We start from the raw sequence: 13,242 nt of genomic DNA, 5'->3' as shown, positions 1-13,242 counted from the left end.
GGGTAGGAGGTGGTGGGTGCACGAGGGGCCGCCCTGGGCAGAGCTGCCAGGGCTCCTTGGCTGATCCATTTCATTTCTGCAGGGTTTGGATGGTGCAAAGGGAGAGAAAGGTGACAGTGGTGAGAAGGGGGACCAAGGTGACACTGGACCTGCTGTGAGTTGTTTTCCCAAATCTCATTTCTGGCTGTTGACAGGAACCTGTCTCACAGGAAACAATCCCAATGCTTTGTTTCTTTTTAATTTAAGGGTCTCCCAGGTGCTCCAGGGCTCATTGGTTTACCTGGCACCAAAGGAGAAAAGGTAATCACGGGTGTGGGAGAGGAGCAGGGACATTGGGGTGCAATCCTAAAATAGGAGCTGTAAAATCCTGCTGGGGGGAGTCCAGCCAGAACTGCAGAGCTGGACCAGCACTACCCTGGTGGGTGGCAAAGGAGCAGCCTCCAAACCCAGAGGCTCTGGATGAGCCCATGCCCTCACTACCACATTAAACCAACTGGATCTAAGTTTGTCTGCAACACCAAGCTCAACACAGCACGTCTTAATTTTTATTTTTACCTCTGCAGGGAAAGCCAGGGGAGCCAGGATTGGATGTGAGTATGGAAACCATTAATTATTCGTGGTAGAAATACAAGTAACACACACATAACTTGAGATTGCTGAGAAAATATGTAGCTAACACTGTGTACACTGCTCCCCCTTAAACACAATGGCCATGGAGTGATGGCTGTAGGAAAGGGCTGAATTCAGGCCCATTGCTGGGCTGCTTCCACTGCACAGTGGAACTGCTCACCTAAAGGTGCTGCCAGGGCTTCCCTTTCCAACTGAGAATATTTGTATTCGATTCAGTGACATGAAAATTTCTAATAGCTGTAATGTTACTGGGGTGTGGTGAAGCACTCCATTTTCCCAAGAAATTGCTGACATCAAGTCAACAGGAAGAAAATGTCATTCTTCACTGTGGCAGGACAGGCTGGTGGCTGGAGTTGGCTCATGTTGAACTGAGCCATTCACACACTAAACTTACAAAATCTTTTCTTTTTTTTTTTTTTCTTTTTTTCCACCTAAAAACTGTGGTGACAGGGTTTCCCTGGTCTCAGAGGAGAGAAAGGAGAGAGAAGTGAAAGAGGAGAGAAGGTGAGTGGGTTATGGCTGTATTGATGCTTGTGGGGCAGGACAGGCTGCTCTTTTTGGCAGGCAGTGCTGCTTGCCCTGGGAGCCACTGCTGAAAGGCCTTCTGTGCAGCCCAAGGATTTGCAAGTTCCCAGCACAGGGCAGGACAGGCAGTTAATTCCTACCCACTTGGAAGGGTTTTTGCAAGCCTGCCCCCACCCCAGCCCAGCCTGACCATTGTGGGGAAATGCCTGACAGCTCCAGGTTGCACAGAATCACTGGTCTTGGTTTATAGACCTTGACAATGGATCCAAGTCAAAGGTTTTGCTACAGGGACCTTTAAACAAAGAGGTACATAGGTGGAGCCAGGAGCCCAGCTGAGCACAGGGCAGTAGCTGGAAGCTGCTGCTCCCACTTGCTGGGATACCAACCTGGGTTCCAGCAGAAACTGCTCATTTAGACAATCTGCTATAAAATTATCTATTACAATATTTCCACCCAGCTTTACTGAAGATTTTCACAGTGATTTCACTGCTCAGCTGAGGTCACTCTAGTGCAAGTGTCCTTACTCTGGGTGAGAACTGGGACTCTGAAAGTGCTATGGGACATGAAGCAAAGGTATTTCTTCCCCTTGCCCCTGATATCTTCCTGTTGTGCCGACAGGGTGAACGAGGAATACCGGGGAGAAAAGGGGCCAAAGGACAGAAGGGGGAACCAGGCCCCCCTGGACTGGATCAGCCTTGTCCCGTGGTACGTCTTTCATTTCACTCATCCTAAGCAGGGGCTGAGGGGCTGAAAAGGAGACACAGCTTTGCAGCCAGGGAAAAGCAGGGAGGATTTGGGAGTTCTCTCTTTTGCAGTAAATCAGAGCAGATGGTTATTGTTTTCTCACTTTTCTTAATGGTTTATCTGCACTGCTGGAAGTTCACTGCTCGCTGTAAGGGCTCCTCACTGGCCAGATGGGAACAAGCTACAGCAGTAAAAATAAAGCATCTTTGTGTAAAGACCTTCTTATTGTAGTCAGGAACAATGGACCTCAGTAGAGCTCTTCAGGAGATAGTGTGAAGCTGCCGGCCTGGCTTCTGAGCATGTGTGAAATCAGGGAGCAACTGGGTGCAGGGGATGGGAGGTGATCTGAAAACAAGGCCAGCTCCATCCCTTTCCTTCATCCCTGCAAACCGAGCGAGGGATGAGCCGGGGGAAGCATGTTGGGGTTGATAGCATCACAGTTCTGCCAAGCATAAGTGATGTATGAGCTGCCCAGAAGTGCCTCTGGGAGAAGAGACCTCCCCTGGTTTCTCTGCCTGTGGCTCAGAGCTGTCCCTTCCCAGACACACCCCAGGCCACCGCTGTGCAGCACATAGCCCAGTGGGCTTTCCAGGAAACCTCCTGGCTGTTTGAGCCTGGGGAAGCTGGATCTCCCCAGTCCACTTCCAGAACCTCTCATTCATTAGATAGAGCCCACAAAAAAAATCTTAGAGTGGTTTATAAGAAGTTATTTGACCTGGTAAAATTTACCTCCTTTTCACTACTGTTTCTCATATGACTAAAACCAGAGAGATCCTTTCCCTGAAGTGCTTTGAAGCTGCAGGATGAGAAGTATAAAACTTCTTAAACGTAGCTGTTTAGAACTTAGTCCAGAGGCACCTAATTAAGAGTGCCAGCTGTGCCATTCAAAAACCCATTTCTTCTCTGAATGTGTGACTTTTCCTCACTCTCTGAGCACAGCCATGTCAGACAAGGCTGTTGTATAGCTCCACTACATCAGCAATAAGCTCCTTTAGTCAATATGCTTTATTTTGCCTGGAGATTGAATGTGAACTGCAATTAATTTTTTCCTCTCTCAACATGTTGGGTGATTTACCCTTTGTCTCTTTAACTGCACTTTCACAAATGTGAATCTCTGATTTGTGTACAGAGGATCTTTCCCAGATGACAGACTCTGCTTGTCATGTGAATTCCCTACCATAAAACCACTCTGCTGACTCGCTATGTCGTCAGAAATGGAGCTGTGAAGCTCTAGACCCAACCTCCTCCCCCTGTGCTGAAACATGGGTGTCTGTCTAACTCCTCTGTCCTTTATCATTCTCAACAAGCAGTTATTTTTCCAAACAGGGAGATCATAGCATTGCAGGCAGCAAAAGGGACCCAGGTTTGCCAGGCCTGGATGGGGTGAGCCTGCCCTGCCCTTTGGTACAGTATCTGCTCTGTCTTGCATGGTTTGTGTGTGTTCCTGCTGTGGCCAAGCCCTGTCCCAAGGAGCAAACCCCTCCAGGGAGAGGGAAGACACAAGGCAGCAGAGCAACCACGAGAGGTTTCACTCTGGCATCTGGGGAAGGATGCCAATGTGTTGTGCCACCTTCTTCCCAGTTAAAATGACTTTAGATAAGGAGTGTAAATCATGGGAGATCATGCAGGGGATGCCAGTCCCTTTATGGCAACAGGTGCTCAAAGTTAGATGCTTTCAAACTGTTTTTAGATGCTCAAACTCTGGTAACAGATGCTTAAAGTTTCTCTCAGTACCTATGGCCCAGTTTGGTTCCCCTCGTGCCTGTGCTGCTGCAGCCCTGAGTCCCATTCCCAGCTGGGATTTGAAAAGCTTTCCCCAAACAAACAGCCAGTCCTGCAGAGCAGGGCCACTGGCACTCTGGGCATCAGAAGGGCTTTGCTGTGTCAGCACAGAGCTCTGCCCAGAGCTCAGGTCGAGTCCAGTGGTTATGCAGGAAGGTTCATGTCTGGGGGCTCTGCTCCCCCAAAGGGTTCTGCACCACTAGCTAAGAGAGGTCATTGTTTTATTTTCATTTTTTTAACCATAGAAAATGCTGTGTGTTAGATGATTTGCAGTTGTCCTCAGAGAAACAAAAGGGCAGTAAGCTGTTTCTCTTTCAAAAAGTTAAATTACTTTCAGATGTGTCCAAGAAACCAATTCCTAACAGCAGGCCTGCTCTAACTTCTTTCTTACTCCCCAGAGATTTCTATTTCCTAAGCATCTCCCATCTTAACTATACAGAACACACAGGACGCATCTCTGTTGAAGGCATTGTAAACTGCAGTAGGTGATTCCTCCAATTAACTACAACATGACCAGTCAGTAAAGCACTTGTGCGTCTTCCTGGTTAGTTGCAGACTGGTTGAAATGTTGACTTTGTTCTGCAGCCCAGGGTGCAGTGGAGGCTTGCTGGACTTTCAGTCCAGGAGCATCAGCATGAGCCCCACACACAGCCATGAAGAGTCATTTTGGAGTCACTCGAGTGAAACACGGTAGAAAGGTGTGGAGTTTTATGATGGCCAAAATAAGTATTCTGAGTGCACAAGAAGGAGAAATAGCTCAGGGCAGAAATCTACCCCCTGACCATCAGTGTTAGGGTGCACTTTAACAGCAGGTCAGGACACTTTAGGTCAAACAACCACTCTGCACCTTGTCCCCTGTACCCACCACCCCCAGACAACTCCAGCAAATGTACATTTTACCCTTTTTTTAATAGCTTTGGACCAAAATATTGACTGTGTCTGCAGAAAAAAAATGTGTTTTCTAACTAAGGTTACAGGACAGCATGACTTCTTACACTATGAGTAGCTGGAGAGGGTTACCTTACTTCACTGCATCTGTTTTATTGGGCATAGGCTATTTTACATATAAAATCAATACAGAGTACAAAAAATGTGATGACTAACATTTACAGTAAAAAATGTAAAATTGCATTTTGACCTGTATTTGAACTAGCAGTTCTCTCTGTTGCATCCACATCTTCCCAGCCCTGGTGAGTCTGGAGGTGGCTCTGAGGGAAGGGTCAGTGCCTGTGTGCTCTCTGTGGCTCTACATGCAGAAATTCATGTAATTGGAGATCCAAGAGCCTTAAACAAATCCAGCATCAGGCAAGGCAGCTGAAGTCAGCTATTTCTTCTGAAGTGCCTTGAGAGAGCTGGTCATACATAGCTCGTTCCTCTTCTAAGGAGCTTCTTCCTTTCCAGTGTTCTCCTCCTGGAGTGAGTTCTTCTGGCTTTCTGATTTTTGTAGGTTTCTTGTATCTCCCGTGGAACAAGACAAATATTTTCACTCCCTTTGCATAGTCCACAACTCATCCTATTCTCTGAGTTCAGCAATTCAAGATTTCTTAAAGAAACTAAGTACTGCAGGATCAAATTTAACACAATTAGGATACCATCTAGGAAAAAATACCTACATCACCTCCTCCAAGCAGAAAAGCACATTTTAACAAAAAATACATTCCCACATCATGCTTTCCATATATATGTCTGATTGCAAAATACACTACCTTATAAAGCAGATCATGAAGTTAATGGACTGTGATTTCAAATCTATTTGTACATGTTTTCTTCATTTAAAGGAAAAAGAAGTGTAGATTTCCAATTTTTTTTTTTGCTTACCCTGAGGTGTATTTAATTTTGTGTTGTGTGTGACATATGGATTACATTGGCTGCATATTCATTTTTGTGCATATACAGTAAATGGGTTTTGCATTGTAATTAACAGTGCTGCTAAGACTTTCATTGTGACAAATGAGCTTCAGGTTTTTGGGTCTGACACTTAAGTCACTGTCAGGAAAACTGAATCTGTAAATTCAATTTTGCAGGGACCAGACGGACTGCCAGTAGCAGGATGTTGGCATAAGGTACAGTAACATTAATGATTGTATATCCTTGGACAGGTCCTGAGTAATTTTGCTCCCTGCATGGTGACTGTTTGCACTGCTGCACTTGCTTTAAGCAACAGCTCACAGGCCTGGCAGACTTGGTAAAACGATACCTTGGGAGAGCAGGATTTCAGCAGCTTCAGGTCTTGTTCCCCCCCAGCTCTAGACTGCTGCTGGGAACACCAAAAACTTGCTAAGCATGACAAATCATTGTTAACACTGTCAGCAGAATGCCTTTTTACAGGCCTGCTAGGGCTTTTATCCTGGCCAAGGAAGCCTAGGAACCACCCATGGGAGGGCTGCACCATGTGCTCATGTGCCTCACTCAGTCCATACCCTCCCAGCTGAGAAGTTAACAATGGGTTGTCTCTTTGTTGCAGAGTTCCAAACATTTCCTTTCTAACAAAGAATCTTCTGCCATTATAATTATAACTCACAACCACTGCACTGCCTCCGTGCTCTGATCAGCACCCTGGGTGCAGTGGTCAGGTAATTTGCAGCATCTCTGCACCCAGAGCAGCCAGGGTTTGGAAGTGCTAGTGGCATCCTGGGAGAATGAGGAGAGACATGTCCTCCTGTAAAATGAGGATTTGATCCAGACTTGTAGGAGAATCCTCATTCTCCAACAAGAGTTTGACACTGAAGCTGAGTGGAATTACAAACCCAGCTGTAAACATGTGGTATGTGGACACAGCTGGAGTTAACAGCATGTCACTGATTGTAAACCCTCAGTCAGAATGCGAGCACACCCTTGGTATAGTAAAAGTTTAAATTCTGTGTAATTTGTTTGGATGTACCATTAATATTAAAAGAAATCTGAATGCCAATCCTTATAGTATTAACAGTAAGGTTAGTAAGTGTAATGAATGGAACATTTCTCTGATTAAAATGTTTGTTTGTGTGTTCTCTTTCAGTGATCACTAAGCATGAAGCACAATATGTAAATAATGTGATATATTTTGATCTTTTTAATTTTTGTATAAAAAAAGGAAAAAAAAAACTTTTGACAGTAATATATTGACCTTTTTTTATACTGGATTCTGACATTTATGGACTTGGAAAATAATGTAAAGCTCCCAAATCCATACCATTGCATGGAAACATCAGGATTTGCTAAAGACACTGATGACAGTAGCTGAGGATGAACAGTGTTCCCTGCTCATGCTGCAGTGTGAACTAACAGTACTGAGCCAGCCTTGTGTGCCTTACTGCATGAAAGGAGGGGAAAATCTCTGTCCTAATTTGGCTCTCAACTTCATATCTTCATTATACATGCACATTAAAAGGGAGAAAAAACCTGGCTGAAAACAAAGAAAAGAAGGATGCAGCCTTAAAAATGAAAGAAGCTTCTGTCTGCTGTCTGGTCAAACAGGAGAAGGATTTGCAACTTGCAGAGGAAACAAAGCTGAGTTCCATCCATCACTACCTGCTGTGGGTGTGATGGAAACAGCAGTTCTGGGGCTAAACTGAACAACCTTGACTGCCTGTGGTTATTTCCTCTACAATCAAGAGAAACCTTTTTCCTCAAGAGGAAGCACTTCTGGGTCCTGTTCTGGGGTCTGAGCCTGAAGATGTGCCAGCACTTTGTTACTGTGGAACACAAGTTCCCCAGGAAGCCTCTGCTACAGAATTTCAAAACAGAAAAACCTGGCAATACTTTCAGTGCAGGGAGCTGCAGGACAGGGAAGGCTCTCCTCAAGTCCTTTCTTAAAAAACAGAGCACATAATGTTGCTCTTGGGGTTCCCAGAAATTGGGAATTTGGAATATTTAATTGACTTGGTTTGTGGGGTTCATTTGCTTTTTATTTCTTCTTAGCTTACATGATTTTAACTGCAAAGTAACTCTGCACTCTCCTCTTGTCTTATTTTTCTTCACCTTTTCAGTCTCTTTTGTTAAATTATCTCTTCTCAAGCACATCCCATGCAGAGCAGGGTAATGGATAAAATCATTATTATTTTGATATCTGCATATACCACTGTGGGATCAATTAAAATTGCAAACTATTCCACAGTTCAACATTTTTTAAGACGTTGAAAAAATGGCAATTGTGCAGCAGAGAGCCATAAAAAATATTTCAAAGAGGAAGAAGATGGCTTACAGCCGAGTCTGTTCAGCTTACAATGAAGATCAAGAAGCAACCAGATTCCTTTACAGGGAGGAGATACTTTGTATTAACAATTTTTTTAAACTGCACAGAGAAAGATATACAAATACTCATCCAATGGATAGAGGTTGAAGCCACATAAACTCAAAACAGTAAGCTGTGGATTTTTATTGGTAAAACTGGTTAATCCTAACCAGATCAGTGATATAATTGCTATCACCTTTATGCCCTTTTGATTTAACAGATCGTGTCTGGAGGAAATACTTAGCTCAATACAAGTTGCTGGGCTCTGTGTAGGAGTTTTAGGTGAAATCAGGAGCCTGACTGTAATATCAAACACGGTATTACGGCTCTTTGTGGCCTTGGTCTTAGAGAATACAGAAGTGAGGCAGATTAGGTGCACTGAGTAGACCCAAAACTCTGTTAAGATTCTTTCTTTATTGCCACTCTCACTGCAGCTATGGCCAGAGAGGGCTTGAGAGAGGGATGTGACGATCCAGGTGCACCCTGCCCTGTCCAAGCTGACCAGTGCTGGAGGTATTGCTCGGATATTGTGAACAGTGGGAATGTGCTTTGTGCTCCACACAGGTAGGGTGATGCCTGGTGTCTGTGAGTTCTCATCTGTGACCAGGCTCTGGGTGTCCTTGAGTTATCCCAGGAGTCAGGGCAAGCCTGTGCTCTGCGCTGGTCAGTGCTGGAATGGCCACCAAGCTCAGGAGAGGTGACACAGCCTCAGGGCTGTAGGCAGTGCATTTGTTACCTGGTTGGCTGCTCAGGGGCTACACCTACACATCACTGGCTTTGTGGCTGTACTTGGCATCTCTACAGTTACTCACCATTTCCTTGGTCACCATACAGATTAACTCCATGTTAAATTCAGATCAACTAACAAATCAAGAAACAACAATTATGTAACTCAAAACAGCAATGAAAATGCATTTTATTTACTTCCATTTCATGTTCTCGGCTATCACTTTTAGTGTAGGGGTTTTTAAAGGCATAAGGAACAGCTAACAAGCTTCCACTGGCCTTTAGTGCTTTTGAAAAACCCCTTTAATATCCCAAATTAAAGCTAAAAAATTTTCTGTGAAAGGTTGAAGGCAAATCTCTCATTGATGTCACCAGGAAGATCTGTAATTGTTCCCTTAATGTACAGTTGCTCTTCCCATCTCCCCCAGTCATCTCCAAACTAAAAGCAGTTCAAACCACACTGTGGGTTTCTACACTCAAATTCCTGCACGTGTTGTGTTCATGGAACTTCTTTCAATATCAATGAGAGTTCAGTCCCCAGAATGACTGCAGAAAGCACAAGAATCTGGAAGTGTCCACAAACAATCTACAATGCAGATAGAAAAGTCTTGTTTTACATACGCTGGCAAAAACTAAACAGCTTTCTATCTAGCTCCTACTTGAAGAAGTTTGATATCACTGAAGCTACAAGACAAGCTAACCTCCAAAGCTTATGAAATTATATTAAAATTTATATTTTCTCTGAGGAAATACCCCGAAGTCCTATTATCTTCAGGTAAACAAGTCAGTATTCCGTCTTCAACTTGTGGAATATCCAGTGCTTGTAGGCATCAACTGTGACCACTGCCAGGCCTGCAAAACATTGATACAGAATACCAGAATAGTGCTTTACCCCTCTGCAAGGCCACCGTCCCCCTCCCAGCACAGAGCCTCTGCTGCCACAGCACCCAAAGCCATTTATTTGTAGTGAAGGAAGGCTGGAATTACCACTCTAGCACGGGAGTGCAGCTGTATCCACCCCCACCAGTGCTACAGCTCAGCTACCAAACCTTTTTGTGATCCTCTTTGGAAATTCCCAGGAAAAGGCCCTTGGTTCTGCATGTACAAAGATCATCTATGCACGTGCAGGCAGTCAGGAATGTTCAGGACATTGGACTCACTGCTCAGGTGCAGTGGCTTCTCTGGACTCCTGCTGCTGCCACTCCCATCAGGAATGCTGGCAGGTACGGATCCTGCTGCACACTGCTGCCACTCTGGCTATGAGGAGCTCATATGAAGAACCAGTAGGTCTCCTGGATCTCTCCCCACTCCTTGGGGGTGGTACATCCACTCTACCACCCCCTTGTCACCAAAGGAGCAGAGCCCTGTGGAGAGCAGGGAGTGATTCCCCAGCAGGGCTGGCACTGGCACAAGTCCTCAGCTGAGATTGGTGCATTTGGCCTTTGGACTCTGACAGTGTCCCTGGTCCCTGCCCACGGCACAGAGCTGGACCTCGATGACCTTTAAAGACTGTTCCAAGCCCAGCCATTCTGTGATTATCAATCATAACATTCAGATCAACAGACTTTATTAGAGAAACTATTGGGTTTTGTACTGATTTCACAGAGTCTAAGAAGAAATCTGTTTAAACTTCCATGTGCCTTACACACCAACATATTTGGAAGAGCAGTTGTTAAATCCAGAGCAGTCATGATCTTACTGCAGTGAGTTGAAAAGATGTGCTTTGCTCTGCAAATTCATGCCAGATCAGTTGATTATTTTCTCCTTCCATATGAAAATGTTTATGTGGGTCTTTCTAAATACTTTGTGAATAGCTCACGAAGACAAATTTTACTTCTAGGTAGTACTGGCAGTCTTGCTCAAAACTCAGTCATTATCTCAGCCTTTCACAAAGCTTAGGGAGCTTTTTCCCCCAGGAAATCTCTTCTTTTGTTTTCCCCTTTGGTTTTAAAGAATCTGAGACTGCTTTACAGCAATTCCAAAAAGCAGCTGAATGTTACCACTATATGTCAGCAGCAATGAAGATGATTGTCAGAGAGGCTGCTAATGCTTACAAAATGTGGGTCAGGCTGAGATTGAGCCACTGATTTTTCATGTTCACTAAAATATTTGGTGTAACTCCATAAATTCATCAATAGACATTCTGGGTTACTGATATTGGGGGAACCTGAAACTCAGACAAATATATATTTTTGGTTTTTAGTTGACAAAACAAAATTTGTGCCTCTAATTTAAGTGCCTGTGAAAGCACGGTGCTTTCCATGAGGTTAAGCCAACCATGTCTGCTGCTGCCCAGGCGCAGAGGACACACAGTCTTCTGTAAGGCTTGCTCCATTTCAAACTGTAGCTAATGACCATCTTTCCAGTCACCACCACCATCTCTCTCTTAACACACTGGAGCCCAATGGGTTTTGGAATCAAAGCTCCCAAACTGAATCATAAGGGCACAAGAACTCTCTCGAGACCCCAAAAAGGTTTTCCAGCCACAAAGCTCTGCAGGCAGGGCTGCCTTGCCATGACTCACAGCAAGTGCATTCCATGACTGAGGCTGGAGCTGCTGCTGGCTGTGGTTCTGTCAGTGCTGGTGCTCCAGGAGTGCTGATGCTGCACCCAGCTGTGAGGATGGGAGTGCTTCCTAAAGCTTCTGGGGAGGATGGATTTGGGGAAGAAGGGAATAAGGCAAAAAAACCCCATGTGTATAACTCCAGAGATGATAGCTTGAGAGGAACCTTGCCAGAGCATGAACCCAATAATTTGGCCTGTTCTGATGGTGACAAATGAGATTAATTTAGAGTTTTGCAGCTCAGTCATGGCTTGGCCAGTGAATTCAGGAGTATTTCTTTAGATTACAAAACAAGTGGCAGAAAAATCCTGATCTGACCCCAAACTGGAACTGTTCCCAAGTGTCAATTCATCAATATTTTAGTTTAAAAACATCATAATAAAGATATCGCCACGTGCTTTGTTTTATTCCCCGGGGGAGTCACCTCTTCTGTATGCACTGCTTCTGACACTTCCTGTATATATAATGGTGATGAATTAATTTCTGTATGGATTTTTCTCCTGTGTATTTAAAAATAAGAATGTTTCTTTTAATGGTTAGAGACTTTTTGATGTGTTTTCTTTTTAGGAAACCAATACATGGAATACTTAGATGAGCTTTTGTCTTCTGTAATTTCATAAATTTAACATTTGAAATCTTTAAGCAAACCAGCAAAACATGTGGGAGGTTTTAGCAGTTTAAGACATCCCATGCAATGATGCAAAGTAATCCATGGAAAATGATACCTGTGGTTTTAAGATTTTTATAGTAACCCTGGGTAAAGTTTTGGTTTTACACTCAGCCAAATATAGCAGGTCTTGGGCAAGAATGCAAGAACTCACACACTGTAATGCACAACTGATTAAAATAAGTAATAAAAATTAATTAAACTATTAAGATGCCATAAAGTTTCCAGCTTTCTCATACTGGTAAATAACTCCCTGGCCTGTCGATGTAATATGTGCATTATAAAGGCGAATGCTGGTTCAATGCTGCCCTCTAGAGGAGACTCTTTTTTAAATAGAAGCAAATTTTATGCAAATTTTGTGCTGTGATAGTGTCTCTTAATGTACAGCACACATGACTTTTGTGTAACTCTATAGTTTGAATAGATGTTTGTAAAACTAGGAGTGCATGGATAGAAACTTAAGGTTTTTTTTCCAAATCTGGTATTTCTTTCTTGGGAAATACAATTGTATTTTCACATTTTTTTCAGTCCCACTGTTGCCCAGATAATTTACAGCGTTACGTGCATACAATCTACCTATAGTAGGTTTCCTGACACATTTCTATTTTTAAAATTTTAAGCACGGAAGCTCTGAATTATTTCCTTTGTAGGCAACTGATTTCTCTTTAAGATATGCAAAATATTAATAAGTACAAATGATTAAGATATAAAAATTTAAATGTCTCCAAATTACTCATCCTGGACAAATAGTGCGGGTATGTGGCTGAGTTCAGATCAGTGAGTTTGGTTCCAATGTGCTCTAGCAGAGGAAGGAGTGTGCAGAGGTGGAAAGAACCTCAGTATTGCTTTGTTTAATTTGAAACTCGTGGTTTTTACCTGTTCAGGACAGGCTGACATGCTGAGCAGCACAGCCAGCTTTGCAGAGGTTTAACCAGGAGATTTTCAAGTGAGAAGTTACATATATAGATAATTTCAAAAGGCCTGTGACACTCTAACTTGCCAAGGCAATCGCTGTGGCACACACTGAACCTGGCAACTTTACAGGACACAGTTTATGTAAGCATATTTCTTGACCCTTTGCAATAGTGGTTTTTTTTTTTTTTTTTTTGTTTTTTTTTTTTTTTTTTTTTTTTTTTTTGTTGTTGTTGTTGTTGTTGTTGTTTGTTTTTTTAATAAAAAGGAAGGGGCAGAGAGGAAACATTTGGTCACTCTAGTTAGTCCAGTCTCAGTGTCATTTACTGGAGTCACCTGCCTTTTAAATGTGTCCCTGGCACTGCACTGGACCTGGCTATAATTATTTCAGTTTGAAATACTCCAGAGCTCCACTTGGGGGAATCTGTTAGACTGAAGTCAGTAAAAAAACATTTCCTAAACTTTATTTTCCCTGGTGAT

At 43.4% G+C, this 13,242-nt stretch overlaps 1 protein-coding gene across 1 annotated transcript in view; it reads right to left on the bottom strand.

Moving 5' to 3' along the window:
- Positions 1-4,692: 4,692 nt before the first annotated feature.
- Positions 4,693-13,242, bottom strand: part of HNRNPAB (heterogeneous nuclear ribonucleoprotein A/B) — a 28,955-nt gene continuing 20,405 nt past the window's right edge. Inside the window, exon 9 of the mRNA XM_053956244.1 lies at positions 4,693-9,472. The gene's annotated coding sequence lies outside the window, so the exon portion shown is untranslated. The remainder of the gene's footprint in view (positions 9,473-13,242) is intronic.

The sequence above is a fragment of the Vidua chalybeata genome, chromosome 15 (assembly GCF_026979565.1).
Source record: "Vidua chalybeata isolate OUT-0048 chromosome 15, bVidCha1 merged haplotype, whole genome shotgun sequence".
In the NCBI taxonomy this organism is placed as follows: Eukaryota; Metazoa; Chordata; class Aves; order Passeriformes; family Viduidae; genus Vidua; species Vidua chalybeata.
The sequence above is the reverse complement of the archived record's forward strand: the minus strand, read 5'-3'. Positions and strand labels throughout refer to the sequence as shown.